This window comes from Neofelis nebulosa, chromosome 12 (genome assembly GCF_028018385.1).
Source record: "Neofelis nebulosa isolate mNeoNeb1 chromosome 12, mNeoNeb1.pri, whole genome shotgun sequence".
Classification (NCBI taxonomy): domain Eukaryota; kingdom Metazoa; phylum Chordata; class Mammalia; order Carnivora; family Felidae; genus Neofelis; species Neofelis nebulosa.
The window spans coordinates 28,653,779-28,669,955 of record NC_080793.1 but is presented as its reverse complement, the minus strand read 5'-3'; the positions used below and the strand labels follow the sequence as shown (position 1 = coordinate 28,669,955).

The 16,177-nt window shown below is 38.5% G+C and overlaps 1 protein-coding gene and 1 pseudogene across 2 annotated transcripts in view; both read right to left on the bottom strand.

Moving 5' to 3' along the window:
* Positions 1-16,177, bottom strand: part of LOC131491562 (olfactory receptor 13C9) — a 244,472-nt gene that overhangs the window by 83,363 nt on the left and 144,932 nt on the right. The window lies entirely within an intron of this gene.
* On the bottom strand, positions 3,346-4,619 carry LOC131491556 (olfactory receptor 13F1-like; annotated as a pseudogene).

Below are 16,177 nucleotides of genomic sequence, written 5' to 3'. Positions count from 1 at the left end.
CAGAAAAAGAGAGAGGGAGAGAGACTGTCAGTAGGGGAGGGACAGAGCAAAAGGGAGACACAGAATCTAAAGCAGGCTCCAGGCTCTGAGCTGTCAGCATACAACCTAACACAGGCTCGAACTCACAAACCAGAGATCATGACCTAAGCCGAAGTTGGATGCTTAACTGACTGAGCCACACAGGCACCCTGAAATCACAGGTAAATTCAAACTAACGGAAACTAGAGTCTAGCAAGAAAAAAAAAAAAAAAAAGATCAAAATCTGACTCTGTTAAAATGATACACCTATCATCCTAGCTAATTCACAGGTGGTCTTTTGGAATTAGCATATTTGCTAACTTGTAAATAATTTTAAATAATTATTATAAATATATTGATAGATTAAATAAACTTCCCATTTTATAGACAAAGAAATTGGATTAGGATGTTTAAGAAATTGCTTAAGATTGGGGTGCCTGGGTGGCTCAGTTGGTTAAAAGTCCTACTCTTGATTTCAGCTCAGGTCATGATCTCATGGTTCATGGGATAGAGCCATGCATTGCATTGCAGGGGATAGCATGAAGCCTGCTTGGGATTCTCTTTCTCCCTCTCTCTCTACCATCCGCCTGGTTATGTGCATGTTCACACACTATCTCTCTCAAAATAAATAAATAAACATTAAAAAAAAAGAAATTGCCTAAGATCACTAAGCTTATATAGACACCCCAAAAAATTGTAATTCTTTTTATTTAATTTAAATTCAAGTTATTTAACATATAGTGTAGTATTGGCTTCAGGGGTAGAATTTAGTGATTTATCATTTACACATAACAGTCATATGTAACACTCATCCCAAGAAGTGTCCGCCTTAATGTCCATCACCCATTTAGCCCATCCCCCCACCACCTCCCTCCCAGCAACCCTCAGTTTGTTCTCTGTATTTAACAGTCTCTCATGGTTTGCCTACCTCTCTGTTTTTATCTTATTTTTGCTTCCCTTCCTTTATGTTCATCTCTTTTGTTTCTTTTTTTTTTTTTTAACGTTTATTCATCATTGAGAGACAGAGTGAGACAGAGCAAGAGCATGGAAGGGGCAGAGAGAGGAGACACAGAATCTGAAGCAGGCTCCAGGCTCTGAGCTGTCAACACAGAGCCTGACACAGGGCTTGAACTCACAAACCACAAGATCATGACCCGAGGAGAAGTCAGACGCCCAACCGACCAAGCCACCCTGGGCCCCATTATCTGTTTTGTTTCTTAAATCACACGTATGAGTGAAATCATATGATATTTGTATTTCTCTGCCTGACTTACTTTGCTTAGCATAATACACACCAGTTGCATCCATTTCACAAATGTCAAGATATCATTCTTTCTGATCACCAAGTAATATTCCATTGTATATACATACCATTTTCTTTTTACCCATTCATCAGTCAATGGATATTTGGGCTCTTTCAATAATTTAGCTATTGTTGATAGTGCTGCTATAAACACTGGGGTGTATGTGCCCCTTTGAATCAGCATTTCTGTATACTTTGGATAATTTACTCTAGATCCCATGTGTACTATTCTTTCACCTTTACCACAGTTCTGACCAATAACAGGAAAACATAACCAAAATTGTATAGATAATTGCCCTAAATTACCCTAGAAAACATCATCCACACCTAGTACTCAATTTACATCTCTTTGCAAAAGATTTCGCAACATATATATAGCTTTAGACCTAATTTTTTGCCTAGATTTCACAAATCTGTCTTCTCCTGTAAGTCTAACCATCAATGCACAGCCAACCAGTCAACCGACTTACATCCCTATCTTTGTGAAGTCATCATCCTTACACTACTCGTGTCATCCAATCAACGACTGCATCAGAGTTCTTTACTTACACCAATGGACCAATCATCTTTGATGACTATTTATTCATATCTGAGAAATCAAATCCAGCCCTACAACCTGGTAATTCCCATATTCATCCTATCTTCTCCATACCATTGCTTTCTGGATCCAAGCCATCACAATTTTATTGACTCTTGTGACAACTTCATGATAAAGAGCAAATAAGTTTTGCACACTGACTTCACATTTAGTCATCTAGTCCAGAAAGGACATACAAATGTTACAAATACTGACGAGTGTACATTTTTAAGTTCTTTGTATATTATGGCTTATACAATAAGATATGTCATATATTTCAGCATTTCTCACCATTTTAGTGGGTTTGGGATACTGTATATTTCATAATATAAATATATCATGTATTTTGTTTCTAAATGCTTATAGCTTCATTTATACCCTTGGATCTAAGCATCTAGGTGTCAGGGGAAAGCACAATAAAAAAGGGAAGGGTACTTGTAGTTTCACTGAAACATCCTGCAGCTTCTTTGAATTTACAAAATTAATGTCAGCACTCGAAGACCAACAACAAACTGCTAAACTCTCTGATATTTTTGCAGACTAGCATCCCTCTACCCCATCTCTATTCAGTATATATTTGTGCAGACCTTCTCCATTTGTACATAGACATTCATATCACACACATCTATCTGCATACACAAATATTTCCACACATGTAAAACACAGTTATACTTTGTAGAATATGCAATTACTCCCATTAAATTTAGCAATGCTGAAAAGAGGTTGTAGTGGTTTCCTAATACTACCATAACAAAATAGCAGATTGGATTGCCTGAACAACAGAAATTGACTTTCTCATAGTTCTGGAGGATAGACCAAGATTAAAGTGTTGGCAGATTTGATTTCTTCTGAAGCCTCTCCCTGGCTTGCAGATAGCCATTTTCTTGCTAGGTCTTTTCCCCTGTGTGTGAGAAACCCTGGAGTACCCATGTGTGTCTAAATTTCTTAAATTTTTTCTTATAATGACATAAGTCCAATTGTATGAGGGCCCACACTGATAGCCTCATTTTAACTTAATCCCACTTTAAAGGCCTTATCTCCAAATGTAAATACATTCTGAAGTACTGGTGGGTTAGAGCTTCAACATAAGTTTTGCAGGGATACAATTCAGCCTAAAACAAAGGTTAATAATAAATTATCTAAAAAGTCTACTATAGTTATTACATTTGTATATTATATGCACATAATTTTGAATACTAACAATACACTAGCTTAATGTTTAAAGCTATACTTACACTCTATAACCCAAAATAAAATTGAAGTTTGTCATCAAAGTCTATTTATGTAAGATTTCAGATATGCTTATGTAAGATATGTCTATATTACCTTAGAGTTTCAGCAGTCAGTCAAGGAGGGAACTTAGGAAATCTTTAAAATGAGTGTCTTCCCCTATTATCCCAGTTTTCTGGTGTGTATTGACCACATCAATACACCCCTTAGATTAATGTTATGATTTGCTATGGGCGATTAAAAAAGCACACAGAGGGTTCCTAATCAGCAAGTTTTTCACAGCTGCTTTTACCTCTTTGTTCCATAAACTATAAATGATAGGATTCAACATGGGGGTTAATCCAGCATATACCAAAGCCATAAATTTGTCTATTTCTTGTGAATCTACAGCGGAGGGCTTCAGGTACATGGAGAGAGCTGTCCCATAGAACAAAACCACCACAGTCAGGTGGGCTGCGCATGTTGAAAAGGCTTTGCTTCCACCATCCACTGAGCTGATTCTCAGGATGTTGGAGAGAATGAATGCGTAAGAGACACAAATGAGGAGCATCGGCATAGGAAGAAGAGTACGCTGATCACCAGCATGATTAACCGCACCCTGGGAGTATCCACACAAACTAGTTTCAAGACAGCCAGAATTTCACAAGTGAAGTGATTGATGATGCTACTTCCACAGAGAGACAGCTGCAGCACAGATACTGTTTCCACCAGGGCGGTGAGGCAGCCTGTCACCCAGGAGCCAGCGGCAATCTGCACACAAGCCCTCTTGTTCATGATGATGGGGTATCTCAGAGGGTTGCAGATGGCCACATACCGGTCATACGCCATCGTGGACAGAAGCACACACTCAGTGGAGCCCATGGCAAGAGAAAAGTACATCTGAGTGGCACATCCTGAGAATGAGATGGTGTGTTTCCCTGAAACAAAGTTTGTCAGCATTGGAGTGAGAGCAGAAGAGGTGTACCAGATGTCTAAAAAGGAGAGGTTGCTGAGGAAGAAGTACATGGGTTTGTGTAGGTGGGAATCCAGGATGGTGATGGAGATCAGAATGATATTACCCAGCAGGGTGATCAGGTACATCAGCAAGCACAGCACAAATATGATGACCTCAACTTTGGGGTAAGGAGTAAACCCCAGGAAAATAAAATTGGAAATGACTGTCAAGTTTGCCTTGACCATTTTATGCCTCTTTGTTTATCTGTAGTAGTGAATAAAAATATACATTGTATATATATGAAAATTAAATTCTACCATCTTTCAAGGGGATTAGTTAGGGGTACTTTAAAAGGATCATTATTCTGGCAATACCATGCTAATTATTCACTCATTCATTCATTTGTTGATTATACTACAAGTCACTGAAGATCTCTTTGAATTACCTAAAAAGCTACTCTTGGGCAGCTCAGAATAAAATATCACGCAGTCAAGTAAAGAAATAAATACAATTAACATCATATAAATACACCCTCGGGTACCATGAGAACACAGAGGGTAAGAATCTGAGCTCTGTGTTAGGAACACTGGTCAGTGAGACATTGTGACACTTAGTTTAATCAAAAAAGGCATTAGACCTGGGGCACCTGGGTGGCTCAGTTGGTTGAGCTTCAGAATTTTGGTTTTGTCTCAGGTCATGATCTCATGGTTCATGAGTTCAAGCCCCACATGGGTTCAGTTTGAGCCCAGTGTCGGCTCCATGCTGGCAGCATGGAGACTGCTTGGGATTCTCTCTCATTCCCTCTCTGCCCCTCATCTGCTTGCACTGTCTCTCTCAAAATGAATAAACAAACATTTTTAAAAAATGCATTAGTCTTGAGTTAAAGACCACAGGAGGTTTGCTGGGAAAAGAAAAAAAAAATTTGTAAAAGTTAAATCCCGAAAGGATTTAGTTGCATTTCATATACCTACTAATTATGTAATATAACAGACGGATATCTGTAAACTAAGGAATATAAATAGAAGATAAACATGCATCCAATCACTATAGCATGTATTTGTGGTCTTTCCAAATTTTTTCTTGTGGTTGACTTCGCGTTTCATAGTGTTGTGGTCTGAAAATATGCAAGGTATGATCTTGATCGTTTTGTACTTGTTGAGAGCTGATTTGTGTCCTGGTATGTGATCTATTCTGGAGAATGTTCCATGTGCACTCAAAAAGAATGTGTATTCTCCTGCTTTAAGTGAATTGTCCTGAATATATCTATTAAGTCCATCAGGTCCAATATGTCATTAAAAGCCATTGTTTCCTTGTTGGTTTTCTGTTTAGATCATCTGTCCATTGTTGTAAGTGGGGCACTGAAGTCCCCTACCATTATGGTATTATTATCAATGAGTTTCTTTGTTTGTGATTAACTGATTTATAAATTTGGGTTCCCACATGTTAGGGGTATAAATGTTTACAATTGTTAGATCTTCTTGGTGGATAGATGCATTAATTATGATATAACACCTTTCTTCATCTCTTGTTACCATCTTTATTTTAAAATCCAGTTTGTCTGATACAAGTATGGCTACTCCAGCTTTCTTTTGGTGAGCATTAGCATGACAGATGGTTCTCCATATCCTTATTTTCAATCTGAATGTATCTTTAGGGTGTAAATGGGTCTCTTGTAAGCAGCATATAGATGGGTCTCATTTTCTTATCCATTCTGATACCCTATGTCATTTGATTGGAGTGTTTAATCCATTGAGCTTAGGTGAGTACTGAAAGATATGAATTTAGTGCTATTGTGTTGCCTGTAGAGTTGGAGTTTCTGGTGATGTTCTCAGGTCCTTTCTAGTCTTTGTTGCTTTTGGTCTTTTTTGTTTTGTTTCATCTTTTCTCCACTCAGAGAAATCCCCTTAAAATTTCTTGCAGGGCTGTTTAGTGGTCACAAAATCCTTGAGTTTTTGTTTGGGAAACTCTTTATCACTCCTATTTTGAATGACTACCTTGCTGGATAAAGAATTCTTGACCACATAGTTTTTCTGATTCAGCACATTGAATATATCTTGCTACTCTTTTCTGGCCTGCCAAGTGTCTGTGAATAGGTCTGCTGTGAACCTGATCTGTCTTCCCTTATAGGTTAAGGACTTTTTCCCCTTGCTGCTTTCATAATTCTTTCCTTGTCTGTGTATTTTGTGAATTTGACTATGATATGCCTTGGTGTTAAGTTTTTGTTGAATCTAATGGGAGTTCTCTGTGCTTCTTGGATTTTGATATCTGTGTCTTTCCCCAGATTAGGAAAGTTTTCTGCTATAATTTGCTCACATAAACCTACCCTTTTTTCTCTCTCTTCATCTTCTGGGACTCCTATGATTCTTATGTTATTCCTTTTTAATAAGTCACTGATATCTCTAATTCTTGTATCGTGCTCTTTTCCCTTAGTTTCCCTTTTTTTCCTGCTTCATTATTCTCCACAATTTTGTCTTCTATATCACTGAGTTGCTGCTCTCCTTCATCCATCCTTGCTGCCATGGCATCCATTTGAGATTGCATCTCGGTTATAGCAATTTTAATTTTGTCCTGACTAGATTTTACTTCTTTTATCTCCACAGAAAGGGATTCTATGCTTGTTTTAACCCCAGCTAGTATTCTTATTATCATGGTTCTAAATTCTAGTTCAGACATCTTGCTTATATCTGTGTTGATTAAGCCACTGGCTGTCATTTATTCCTATTCTTTGTTTTGGGGTGAATTCCTTCATTTTGTCGTTTTGGAGGAAGAAAGTGAATTAATAAAATTTAAATTTAAATTTAAAAAATTAAAAACACAGAAAAACTCAAATAAAGAAAGCTATATCCTAAGTATGTTTTGGTCTGGTTGTTGAAAGAAGCTTTATAGAATAGAGAAAAAAATTGAAAGATTAGAAAAGAAAAAAAAGTAAGAAAAAATTTAAAAATTAAAAAAATGTATATAATTAAATATAATAAAATGAAATGAAGAAAGTTAAATAGAATTTAAAAATTACGAAAAAGTAAAAAAACAGTAAAAAGAATTTTTTAAAATGTTTTCATACAGAAAATAAAAATAAAATTTTCTTTCTGTATCCAAGAAAAAGACAAGAAAGGAGAAAAAATAAAACAATTTAAACAAAGAAGAAGAAAAATAGATGAATCAGCAAACATAATGAAACCCGAATTAAGTTACATCCAGTTTCCCCTAGAACTCAAACTATGAAGTCCTCCATAGTCTGTACACCAAGCAGGTGGAGAGACTTGTGCTCTTCTAGGGGATGTGCTTGGAAGGCGCAGTTGGGCATGACTTGGTGTAACAGCTCCATTCTCCACTAGGTGGCGCTGCTTAGCTTATTGGGGTGAATCTGTGGCGTGCATGCCCTTGTGCCGGAGAGGTGGAAATGGCTTCACCCAGCTCTGATACAGGAACTTTGCACTCTCACCGACCCGCAATCAAGCACCCCTCCTTTGTCTCAGGCTTTTATCCATTCCCCCACTTCTACCTTGTCTGTGTCTAAGCCATCAGCCTGCCAGGTGGTACCTCCCCCACAGTTTTATCTCAGGTGGGGCTGTGCTTCCAAGCCCCTCACTTCAGAGAACCCTGTGGTGTGGATCCGCTCTAACACTCCGGAGGAGGGTCTCGCTGAGCAATGGCTGAATGTCAGCTTGCCCTAGAAAACATTTGTGGGCCTGTGCTGTGGCAGAAGTCCAAAGATTATGGCCAGGTGCTGGCTTGCCCCAGATAACAATTGTTCGATCACACAGCAGCAAAGGTTCAGAGATTATGGCAAATCACAACACACAGCGAGAGTCAGGTTTCACTGCATTCTGGTATCCTTGTCCCAATACCAGCAAATGTGGCTATTCTCTGGGGTCCACTAGGACATTTACCTGTGGGGAGGCTGTATGGCACTACCAAACGCCCTCCAAGCAGGGGAACCGCTTCTCCCTGTGTGGCCCACAGACCCCTTGGACCCCATTGCCCACTCATTGGGAATCACCCTGCTTCCTCACCAGAGCATGGCCAGATATTAAGCTCTGGAATTTCTGACTCTACACTCCACAGTTTGTAGAATACTAATGGCAGTGAAACCTTCTTTCTCCCCGTCATTGGTTTTGAGGTACAGATTTCTTGTTCAGTCCCTTGTGAGAGTTTCCATTCTTTCTCTTTCTCTCCAGCTACTTTCAGGGAGAGCGCTTTTCCTGCACTCTTCTGCACACCACCTTCTCTCCAATTTTCTCTGTCCTCTCTCTGCAAAAACAGCTCCCTACCTTCTGCAGCTTTTCTCTCCCCTAGTTTACCTCTCTGCACTGCGTACCTGCAGAGTTCTGTGGCTCAAGTTATGCAAATTGTTGTGTTAATCCTCAGACCAATTTCCTAGGTATGCAAAACGGTTTTGTGCTGATCTAGCTGCATTTCAGGAATGAGACAAGCTGAGAATTTCTATGCTGCTCTGCCATCTTGAAAGAAAAACAACATCTATTCTTTTGAAACTTCCAAAAAATAGAAATGGAAGGAAAATTTCCATATCCATTCTATGAGGCCAGCATTACCTTGATTCCAAAACCAGACAAAGACCCCACTAAAAAGGAAATTAGAGATCAATATCCTTAATGACATGGACGCAAAAATTCTCAACAAGATATTAGCAAATAGAATCTAACAGTACATTAAAAGAACTATTCACCATGATCAAGTGGTATTTATTCCTGGGATGCAGGGGTGGTTCAATATCCACAAATCAATTAACATGATGTATCACATTAATAAAAGAAGGGATAAGAACCATATGATCCTTTCAATAGATTCAGAAAAAAAACATTGACAAAATACAGCACCCTTTCTTGATAAAACCCTCAAGAAAGTAGGGATAGAAGGAACATACCTTAACATGATAAAAGCCATATATGAAAGACCTTTAGCTAATATCATCCTCAGTGGGGAAAAACTGAGAGCTTTCCCCCAAAGATCAGGAACACGACAGGGATATCCATTCTCACAGTGTTGTTCAACACAGTAGTGTAAGTCTTAGCCTCAGCAATCAACAACAGAAAGAAACAAAAGTCATCCAAATCGGCAAGAAAGAAGTCAAACTTTCACTCTCTGAAAATTACATGATACTTTACAGGGAAAACCCGAAAGACTCTACTAAAAAAATTACTAGAACTGATCCATGATTTCAGGAAAGTCACAGGATATAAAATCAATGTATGAAAACTGAAGCAGCAGAAAGAGAAATCAAAGTTTTGATCCCATTTACAATTGCATCAAAAAACATAAAATACCTAGGAATAAACCTAATAAAAGAGGTAAAAGATATGTAGTCTGAAAATAGAATACATAGGAAAGAAATTTAAGAAGATACAAAAAAATGGAAAAACATTCCATGCTTATGGATTGAATGAACAAATATTGTTAAAATGTCTATACTACCCAAAGCAATCTACACATTCCATGCAATCCCTATCAAAATAACACCAGAATTTTTCAAAAAGCTAGAAAAAACAATCCTAAAATTTATACAGAACTACAGAAGACCCCAAAAGGACAAAGCAATCTTGAAAAAGAAAAGCAAAGCTGAAGGCATCACAATTCCAGATTTCAAGTTATATTACAAAGCTGTAGTCATCAAGACGGCATGGTACTGACCCAAAAACAAACACATGGATCAATAGAACAGAACAGAAAACTCAGAAATGCACTCCCAACTATTTGGTCAATCATTTTTGACAAAGCAAGAAAGAATACGCAATGGAAAAAAGATAGTCTCTTCAACAAATGATGTTGGGAACACTGGACAGCAACATGCAGAAGGATGAAACTGAACCACTTTCATACACCGTACACACAAATAAACTCAAAATAGATTAAAGATCTAAATGTGAGATCTAAAGCCATAAAAATCCTACAGGAGAACACAGGCAGTACCCTCTTTGACATCAGCTATAGAAACTTCCTTCTAGATATGTCTCCTGAGGTTAAGCAAAAGTTAACTATTGGGACTTCATCAAATAAAAAGCTTCTGCACAGAAAGGAAACAATCAACAAAACTAAAAGGTAACCTACAGAATGGAGAAGATACTTTGAAATGACATGTCTAATTAAAGGATTAATTTCCAAAATATATAAAGAACTTATAAAACTCAATACTCAAAAAATGAGTAATCCTATTAAAAAGTGGGCAGAAGACATGAACAGACATTTTTCCAAATAAGGCATCCAAGATGGCTAACAAACACATGAAAAGATGCTCAACATCACTCATCATCAGGAAAATACATACCAAAACTACAATGAGATACCACCTCACACCTGTTAGAATAGCTAAAATCAACAACACAAGAAGCAAGTGTTGGTGAGGATGTGGAGAAATGGAAACCCTCTTGCACTTTTGGTGGGAATCAAACTGTTGCAGCCGAAGTATGGAAGTTCTTCAAAAAGTGAAAAATATAACTATCCTGTGATCCAGCAATTACACTACTAAGAATTTACCCAAAGAATACAAAAATACTAATTCAAAGGGACACATCCATCTCAATGTTTATAGCGGCATTATCTGCAATAGCCAAACTATGGAAACAGCCCAGTATGCATCCATGAATAAATGGATAAAGAAGATATGTGTGTATGCACGTGCGCACACACACACACACACACACACACACAATGCAATATTACTCAGTCATAAAAAAAATAACAAAATCTTGCCATTTGCAACAATATAGATGGAGCTAGAAAGTATTATGCTAAGTGAAATAAGTTGGAGAAAGACAAATACCATATGATTTTTCTCATATGTGGAATTTAAGAAATAAATGAGTAAAGGAGTGAAAAAGAAAGAGAGGCAAAGCAAAAAACAGACTCTTAACTATAGAAAATAAACTGATGGTTAATGGGGTGGGGTGGGGGTAGAGTTAAATTTGTGATGGGAATTAAGGAGTGCACTTATTGTGATGAGCACTGGGTGTTTTGTGGAAGTGTTGATTCAGTATATCATACACTTGAAACTAGTTTGACACTGTATGTTAACTAACTAGAATTTAAGTAAAAACTTTAAAAAAAGGTAGCATACAATGATGGAAAAATTATCTATAACTTCAAATGTTATGAGAAATAAAGAGAAATTTTTAAGTACTATCAGTAACCTCAATTATTTTCTTTCCTTTACACAAACAGGCTCTGGATCTCCATGTTATAAAGAAGTAAACAAAAATTCAGGAAGCATTTCAACACAAATGTATTCAACACAGTACTCTTTTGAAGAATGGAATATTTGGAATCTATCAACTGCCTCTTAAAGGAGCTATTCTAGCATTGCAAGAGAAATATAAATAACGACCTCTACTCAATTTTATTTTTTAAGCATTAAAAGAGATGGGTGGTTTCCTATAGGAATGACTGTAAGTAAAATCTTTTGACAGTATAACCATTTGGGGGCTGTTAGTATACAAAATACACCACTTTAGTCTCAGTAATAAATGATCATTTTCTGAAAATAATTTCCAAATAGGAATTAACATTTTGGAAAACTTAAAAGGTAAGAAATGACATTTGACCTGAGCCATATCTTCCATAAAACAGCTTCAGTATTGATTCCAGATTACTGATGCTTGTTCAAAGCCTCTATCAGAGTTTTATTGGCAGACTAAAAGTAGGTTGATTATGCTCCTGCAGTAATTCAAATTCCATTCATAAACAGTACTGAACAGGAGTATATCTTGGCCTATCCACCCCCTCTTATTTTCTCTTTGTAAACCTGCATAGTTTTGTGCAGCTTAGACTGGATATGGGCCCTCTTTCCCATAGCCAATAGGATTATAAGCTTCCTTCTATATTGACTAAGTGGTATGATCATTGTTTCCTCAGCGAATAGCATAACTCACTGTCAAATGGCTAGCACAAGGCAAATCATATTAACATTTCCACAGCCATTGCTTGAAAATACTAAGTAGTAACTAATCCTTTGGATCAATTAATTTATTTATCAGGGAAATATTTTTCAACTGTGGTTAAAAATATGAAGAGCTGTTTTTAAAAGGACATTCTGTGATTCATTTACTATAAACAAGAAGTTCATTTGCTAATATTTACTCTTTAATATTTTTTCAAATTGAAGACATTTGTTCCATGCACTTAGCACACAACTCAGGTTCTTTAGCTTACTCAAACTCCTTCTTTAAAAAAAAAATATTGGCCCTAACTGCAAATTCAACAAGTGGAAGATGAATGACTCAGATGGACAGGCCACATGTAATTTGGTTGCTTATATATCTAAAATCTAAGGAACATGAAACTGTTTGCAATAAACTACACAGAAGTCTCACTTCCAAGTCTCACCATAATGTTCAGTTTCACATTGTCTACTATCCAATCACTATTCTACACACAACTGAAGCGCCAAAAGTTGCTCTCCAAGGTATTGGAGAGAGTTGATCTAAGAGGCCTTGTGACCTATGTGTTCTGTAGAAAGCAGCATCAGCATCACCCAGTAACATGTTAATAAGTGCAGGTCTCAGAAACCACCTCAGCCCAACTGAATCAGAATCGACAGTCTTCAAAGATTCCCCCAGGTGGTTCACATACGTACTAAAGTTTGCAAGACACCACTAGGTCAGTGGCTTTAATCCTTATTTGCATATTAAAATCATCTGAAGAGCATTATTTTTTAAAGGTGCCTGATTCCCACCCTTTAGCCAACTTATAGAATTTTTGGATGACAATAAAGTATAGTTTAAAATACATGATATTTAAAATCGGGAAGACCAGATTTGAATAGCAGCTTCTTCACTTAATGATTTTATATAAATTTCTTCTCTCTGGATTTAATTTTCCTCAGAGAATATAGTGATAAAAAAAAATAAGTAATGTATGTGAACACATTTGTAAACTATAAAACTCTAAATAAATGATGTTTTTAGTGGCTATCATACTGTAAAATCAAATAAATAAATATTTGTTGAGAAGAATAAAGCATGCTGTTTCTAAAACATTGATTTTTAAAGTGGAGTTTGTGGACTGATTGTATCAGAAATAACACGTTAGTTAAAATGCAAATAATTTTTCCATACCTCAGACCTTGTGCATCACAGTTTCAGAAAACAGAGCAGAGAAGCCAGAATTTTTAATAGGTTACTGATGTGGCTCAGTTGCTTTATGAACTAGAAGAGGAATCCCACAAGCAAACACACTGCTGTTACCACCACTCCAGCTAGGGCTCACATAATTGTTGGACCTCCACCCTACTCACCTTTTGCTTTATATAATATAGGACCACCCACTTAACTCATATGCCGTTTCTTTTTCTGGCTTATTCCAGGTATGAAAAGGGGAATGGAAAGGACCAATTGGACAAATGAAATTCAGTGTATTCTGAGAGATGTGAGTACCAAGGAATTGGCAAAAAAAACCTCCTTTTTGTCCTGTGCTTAGTGGTGTACCTAGTAATCCTCCTGGAGAACAGCACCTTGGTCATCAACCCTCCTGGAATCCTGCCTCCACATGCCCATGTACTTCTTTGGTAGCCTCTTCTTCCTGGATATCTGGTATGCATCCTCTTTTGTCACCTCTATGCTGACAAACTTCCTATTATAAAAAAAAATACCCTCTCATTGACAGGTTGTATTATATAAATGTCTATCTCTTTATGTAATTGGGTCACAGACTGTGTGTTCCTAGCAGTGATAACATATGGCTTCTACATGGTCATCAGCAAATCTCTGAAATAGCCCATCATCATAAGCAAGGCACTTTGTGTTTAGATGGCAACTATCTCCTGGGATTAGGCTTTCTCAATGGAATGACACAAAATATACTCACAGTGCAAGAAATATCATTAATCATTTTGTGTGAATTTAATAAAGCTGGCCTAAACAGGTATCTTCTTGAATAAAAGTTTAATAATGTTGGGCAATGTAATATTTTCATCTGCTCCATTCCTACTAATGTCTTTTTTCCATATTTTCATCATCTATGCTGTACTGAAAATTAATTCAGCTAAAGGAAGAAAAAAGGCCTTTTCTACATATTAGTGATGACTGTATCTTATGGGACACTCCTCTTCCTGTATGTATATGAAGCTAAATTCCAAAGACACTGACTTAAAACAGACTAATTATCCTTTTCTATGGGGTAGTCAACCCCATGCTCAATCCTACCATTTATAACCTAAGGAATAAGGAAGTACCTGGGGCTATGAGAAAATTAACGAGAGACACTAGGTCTAGAGAAAAAGATGAGAAAATAATATCCTTAAGTTCATGCACAAAAGAAGCTCACATATGTTGAGGCAAGGGTTTTCAATATAAAGAGAACAACAGGTGGTCGTATGTTGAATCACAGAACTTCAGAGTTAGAGATTTCAAGATCAATAGTCTAATTATAACACTTTCTGAAAATGACAATGGTTTCATGAAAAGGTGGGGCTAAGCAGTCTGAGAAATGCAAGTAAACTTATGTGAACAAGACAAAAATATTTGAAATTAAGCCCTTCCAAGAAAATCCAACACATATAGCTACTGAGCAAAAAAAAAAATATTTTTAGTAACTTTTGTTGGAAATACTTTTGAAATATTTGTTTGCTTACACTTGTTTTTTTAATGTTTATTTTTTAGAGAGAGAGAAAGAGACAGAGCGTGAGTGAGGGAGGAGCAGAAAGAGAGGGAGACACAGATTCCAAACCAGGCTCCAGGCTCTGAACTGTAAGCACAGAGCCTGATGTGGGGCTCAAACTCATGAACCACTAGATGATGACTTGAGCCGAAGTCAGACACCTATCAGACTGAGCCACCCAGGTGCCCCATATGCTTGTTTTATCTTTTTTAATTTTACCCAGAGACCTCATTTGACCCCAACCTACATTTCCAACTCTACATTCTGTGTTCCTGTTACCTGCCCATGTTGCCTCCATTCCCTACACATGTATTGTATTCCACACACTGTGTAGTTACCTGAATCAGGTATTTCATGTTCTTTCTCATTTAAGGACTATAGCAAATGTTATTCCTCCCCATTGTCAGATTTCTCCTTCTGTAGTGAAATCTTAGCCATGACAGAAGAAAATAGGTCAAGTGTTACATCCTCTGTAAACCTTCCAATAACGCCCTTGAGTTAGTTCCTCCCTCCTCTGTGTTATCCTGACCCTTACCTACTATAGCAATTTTTCTTCCTTGTTATAACCATGTGTTAGCTTCTGGAATGTTTCCAATGGCAGAACTATGGTTCACTGTTCTCTGTATGAAGTCCAATGTCAAGTTAATTAAAAATAGTCTGGAGGAGGGAAGATGGCAGCGTAGGAGGACACTGGGCTCACCGCGCACCCTGCTGATCACTTAGATTCCACCTACACCTGCCTAAAGAACCCAGAAAACCGCCAGAGGATTAGCAGAACGGAGTCTCCAGAGCCAAGCGCAGATGAGAGGCCCACGGAAGAGGGTAGGAAGGGTGGCGAGGCGGTGAGCGCTCCACGGACTGGCGGGAGGGAGTCGGGGTGGAGGGGCGGCTCCCCGGACAAGCAGAGCCCCCCGAGTCTGGCTGGCAAAAGCGGAGGGGCCTGACGGACTGTGTTCCCACAGCAAGCACGACTTAGCGTCTGGGAGGTCATAAGTTAACAGCTCTGCTCAGAAAGCGGGAAGGCTGGAGGACAAAGGGAGGGAGAGCTGCTGAGCCCCCGGCCGGCAGAGCTCAGCTTGGCGGGGAACAAAGGCGCTCGCCAGCACCATCTCCCCCACCCATGCCCCAGCCAAAATCCCAAAGAGAACCAGTTCCTGCCAGGGAACTTGCTCGCTCCGCGCAAACACCCAACTCTGTGCTTCTGCGGAGCCAAACCTCCGGCAGCGGATCTGACCCCCTCCCGCTGCCACAGGGCCCCTCCTGAAGTGGATCACCTAAGGAGAAGCGAGCTAAGCCTGCCCCTCCTGCCCCCGTGCACCTTGCCTACCCACCCCAGCTAATAAGCCAGAACCCCAGCACCACAAGCCTGGCAGTGTGCAAGTAGCCCAGACGGGCCACGCCACCCCACAGTGAATCCCGCCCCTAGGAGAGGGGAAGAGAAGGCACACACCAGTCTGACTGTGGCCCCAGTGGTGGGCTGGGGGCAGACATCAGGTGGGACTGCGGC